Here is a 5,584-nt window from a genome sequence, read left to right on the forward strand (position 1 = left end):
CTTGCTATAGTAACTCATTCTTCCAACCCTCTTTCGATAGGCAGAATGGCATCTTCACTTCTGCTCTCATAGGTGAAGATGTCGTCTAGCATGCTTTGACTAAACATAATTATTTCCTTAACCCAATTAACTACTTGCTTAATTCATGCTAATTACCCATGGGATTAAGAAAACATCGTGGAGAAAGTGAATTACAGATGAATGGAAATAGACAGAAAGATGGAGATAAAAATGATCATAACAATTAATACTAAGATTAAGCATGTGATACATGGTGTGAATGATAGAGATTAAGAAGATGAGTACAAGTGATGATAAAGAGATAGAAACAAATACAGAAGAGTGTCAATGTCTTGACACAGATCTGGACGGTGGTTTTGCTTACCAGCGTGTGGAATGAATGAACAGAAGAGCTTCCCTGTCAGGCTTGCTCGTCTGGTACAGGTGACCTTCGTACAGAGCTTCAACAGCGGGGATCAGAAGGATTCTTTGGCTGGAGACTCACCTCTCAGCCTTGTCTCTTAATTCTTCCTAGATCTACTCTAATTAGTCGCTCACCTAGTCTCTCCTTCAGATCAGTATATACATTTTTCTCTGTATTCAAGCATATTTTTTCAGTGGAATAGCCGGAGCTATTTATAGGCTAAATTTTGACTCTCTGACTTGTGAACCCCACTTTATTGTTAAAGCAGTTTTGAAAATGGTGGCCTTCTGTTACGCAATCAATCTCGTCAGTAATGCACAACGGTCAGCTGTACACGCGTTAGAATCCTCTGCAATTACATTGCTCTTTACATCTTCGATTGTTTGCCCGCATGTGGTGTTGTTTTTTATTATTGCATACGGTTGAGATTGCGTTGATCGCTTAGCTCTTGATTGATTGTTGCATGCGCCGTCATTGAGTTTATCGTTTATTCATTCCTGAATGATGGGCGCAATGCGACGTAGATGCGTTGTTCTTTTTATCTTGAGCCTTGAACGCATGCGGTGACTTGATTTTCTGCAAAACAGACTTAAAATATTCTTTTCTACCATCGCAATGATGTCAGTGGGTGTATTGATGACAATTTATAGTTCTTGCATTTCTTAGCTAATTTTCATACAATTGACGCAACTTTTCTTTCTTTTGGCAAAAATATTTAAACAAAACAGCATAAATAACTTGTATTTCTACAAGTTATCGGGCACCACCTTCACTTAGAGCACAATGGTTTCCGGGTAACACTCGCGATGGATTCTCCAGGGTATTGAGTGTGTGTCTCTTCCTGTGAAGGTTCTATCTTCATCTTTTTTTTTGGAACCGGTCTTAGATATTTTCTTTCTCGAAACCCCTAATGTAACTTTCTAACTTTCCTCCTTCCAATCCTCGGGTTCTCACTCTGTAGGCCTGTCTAGACTGACTTCCACCTGCATCGCTGCTTCCACTAGTTTAGAAAATTCCAATCTATCAACACTGACTGCGAATTTCAGGATGTAATCCCATCTCAAACCTTTTACATCTTTCTTCCTCATTCTCAATCATACTGGTGGCATATCTACTGAACTAAGTGTATTTCTACTCATATTTTGCTACTTACAATGAGCCTTGTATGAGATTCAGAAATTCATTTCACTTTGCTTCGTGAAACGTTTGGGGATAAAATTGTTCATGGAAAGCTTACTGAATTCTTCCCAAGTAAGTTCATCCCCTATCCTTCTCCTACTTTTTAACATACGCCACCAAATTTCATCTCTCTTTTGAAATAAAAAGGTACCCAAATTTACCTTCCTATCATCAGAGCATCGCATTACTCTGAAACATTTTTCGATCAACACGAACTAAGCCTCAACATTAGCTTGGTTCATAGTTCCCTCAAAGGTTGTGGCACCTAATGCCTTCAACCGTTCGATGCCAAATCGTTTTCCCAGGTCCACTGACCCTCCCTCTAATTACCATGCAAACTTCCCTAACAGTTGCTCTTCCTCTTCAGTTCTTACTTGTGGACGACTAGATCCACTATGATCTCCCTCTGTCGTTTTAGAGGTAGCATGATAAGCCCCTGTTGGTAGTTGCTTGCGAAGTCTACCACTTTTTCGGGGCATGGTTTCTTATAATATATAACATATTAGACATATTATAGTATTACTATACTTAGCCTAATGTACCATTTCCCAAAAATATTATGCTCTACTACCAACTTGTCATACCCCATCCCGAATATTCCTCTAGAACCTGAAAGGAGGCGTGAGGATGGTAGACACCACCCTTTCGTGATATCTACTGCCCAAACCTTAATGCATGCCATTTGTATTGCATGAAAAATCTAAGTGTCAGCCACGTGCATTATCCAGCATAAGGGTCCTTGACACCACTTACTTGCATGGGTTTGAGTTGTCCTTCCCAAACATGCCCAACGCATATGTCTCCTTTTGCATGTTCTATTATGCAGCTACCTCTTTCTTTGGTTATCTGGTGCTTCCCTTGATAAAGCCATGTATCCATTGTTTTTCCCCTAACTTGTCCTCCAAACTCCTTACATTAACGTATAGTTGAGTGCATGGTTGCTTCACAGTCACCTTATGCATCCAACTTTCCTCTATGCGTTCAACTCGCCATCATTTAGTCTAAATCCAACCTCTATTTTCCCTTACCGTGGCTTTAGCTTCTAGGTGTCGTATAGACTCAACGCATGTCGTTGCGCCCAACACTTACCTAACCTGGCTCATATGTAAATGCTTGCACAAGCCCCTTGCCTAAGGTCTCTTGCCATGTGCACAAGCCTCTAGCCCTATCACATAGCTCCCAGCCTTATCACATAGCTCCCAGCCTCATCGCATAGCTCATCGGCACCACATGGTCTAGGCATCGCATAGCTCACCAGTCGCGCACCTAGCGCCCATCCTTGCATGCAATCGAGCGTTGCCATGCGCATCGCTTGGCATCCACTGACCTACTTGTGCGCGTCTACCAATGCCATGCCTGGCCGCATGTTCTTCGATTAATGCCTGTCACAAGCTCATCGCCTTGCCTTAGGCTATCCCCATCGCCTAACCTCATGCCATCGTACAACAACTCACTCGCCAACGCCTTGGCCAACATCCCGACGTTCACGCATGGTGTTACTCAATGCTCGTCCCTTGCCTTGCCGAGTGCCACCCCCCAACGCTTCGTGCCTAGCTTGGTCGCACACAACAACGCATGGTGTATGCATCCAACCTTGTTATCTAAGCCTACTGATAACTAGTAGAAATACAAGTTATTACAGCTCAAATTAGTAAACAATGAGAGAAAGCGATGGTAAAATAGGCAATATCATGTCTGAAAGCGCCAAACTGAAAGGAATTGCGATCGTATAAAAACAGTTAATTTACCTATTTTGTGCAAGTACAACGCGTGGACGCATATGAAATTACGATCCAAGGGCATAATGCGAAAGCGCGTTAAAGTTGCGATCGTAAGTCATGCGGTCGTGAGAAGTTTCTCAAAAAAGTGATCGCATAAAGACCTTACATCAAGGCGACAACATAAAAAATCATGATGGGACGTAAAGCTGATAATGGTCGATTTCGAATTAGTTGACAAGCCGTTAAAAACCATACTGTAGCAAGTACATTGAACTTTCGGTGACTTTTAAACGGCGCAACAGAGTAGGGAAATTAATGTCGCCCATCATTGCAATCATTTGTAAGAAAAGCTGCTTCACCTTGAAATCTATAAATACCGAATGCCACCAGAGAGAGAGGCGATCGACATATATATAGAGAGAACGGAGAGCAAGGAGACGAGGAGAAGTCGAGAGAAATCGCTCCCAGACAGATTGAGAGACTGTAGGAAAGCAATATCAAGGAGAGAAGGCCAACCTTTGCGAGAGCAAGAATCTGCAACTAGAACAGAGTTGAAGTGATAAAGAGTAGTGTAAAAGGCCACGGGAAGCAAGATATTACTTACCAGGCTTGTTATTTCTGAAATCCATTTGCTATTTTGTACTCAAATACTTTATTTGTAGAAAATGGAAACTTCATCTCTACTTATGTTCAATCTCTCCACACCATGCATGAGTAGCTAAATTTCTGAATGGGTTGAGAAGTACTTAGCTAGCATGACCTAAGCTATGCATTTTATGTGATCATCTTGTCTTATGTGTGCGTCATTCATCATTTGGACATACTTTAGAGAGTATTCTAAAGATAGAAACTAGGCTTGAAAGAGTCGGATTAGATCGCATAAGCAAGAGTAGAAACTTAGAAATAAGTTCTATCTGTTGTTTCTCATACACATCACATGCATCCTAAAAATAGGAATTGTGGCATTTTGCATTGAGAAATGTAGTACTGATATTTGGGTATAGCATGATCACATAACTTGTGCACAATCTTGGGAAATGTTAGCTAAAGCCCTTCTCAACCCTTTCAACGTATACTTATTGTAACTCTATGCTTTCATCATTCCGCATTCAACTCCGTCGCATAGAAAAATCTAAATCAAAACACCATTTACTTTTTTTTCACCACCACAATAGAATCAAAGAGTCTGTCGTATATCTATTTAGTAGTCCCTATGTTCGACCCTGGACTTACCAGGAATCTAAGAAGGCTTATACTTGGGCTTTGTTAGGAAAACTTATATGATCATCGCATCTGCACATTATCACATACACACATTATCGCATCATAAATCAACGCATCACTTGCACAAGACATCGCCTAGGCTGCTTCCACGCCCGGCCACCATTTTCACGACCAAAACTTAGCCATTAAATGGACTTGTCTAACCTCTAAAGACAAGACCAATGCCTATGGCTCCCATAGTAACACATTTGATAGGGTCAACACATACTTCTATACTTAGCCAAATTTTTGGGCTCTTAACCTACTACAGTTAGAAAATTTTCTTTTTTTAAAGCATGGTTTAGGAAAACTTTTTGCTTCAAACTTGTATATTAAGCTACTTTCTACTCCTTAAGAAATCGTGAAAAGGTGAGGGTATCACAATTGTAATTACGAATAATTTATGAAGGGTCAACACACTGTCGCTTGGTTATATCCAATGGACATAGAAATACATCTATAGTGCGAAGAGTGCAGTTGTTGGTCTTTAGTGGAGTGACCGGCAGTTAATAGAAGTTGGTTAATTTAATTAAAGAGTTTAATTAATTAATCAAGTACCATTGGAGCTTCAATCTATAGGTCCATAAAGTCATCTCGTCGGCTTAATTGGGATTAATGAAAATTGAAATAATTTTGGATTAATCTGAATTGTTCAAACTAATAGAGAGAATTAATTTTATAAGATATAATTAATATAAAATTAATTATATGAGATATAGTTAATATAATGTATATGATACATTATAATATAAAGTTTTATTTGAGAGAAAATAAATATTTGAATATGATTCAAATATTAATTATATGAATGTGATTCATATAAACACTATAGACGAAAATTAATATGGGTGTGATTCTTATTAAATACTTGGGTTAAATGAGATAATATTAAACTATAGGTTATATTGTATGTGATATAATATAAACTATATGTCATATGTTATATTAGATATAACACACACACACACACACACACACACACACACACACACACACA

The sequence above is a fragment of the Benincasa hispida genome, chromosome 1, assembly GCF_009727055.1.
Source record: "Benincasa hispida cultivar B227 chromosome 1, ASM972705v1, whole genome shotgun sequence".
In the NCBI taxonomy this organism is placed as follows: Eukaryota; Viridiplantae; Streptophyta; class Magnoliopsida; order Cucurbitales; family Cucurbitaceae; genus Benincasa; species Benincasa hispida.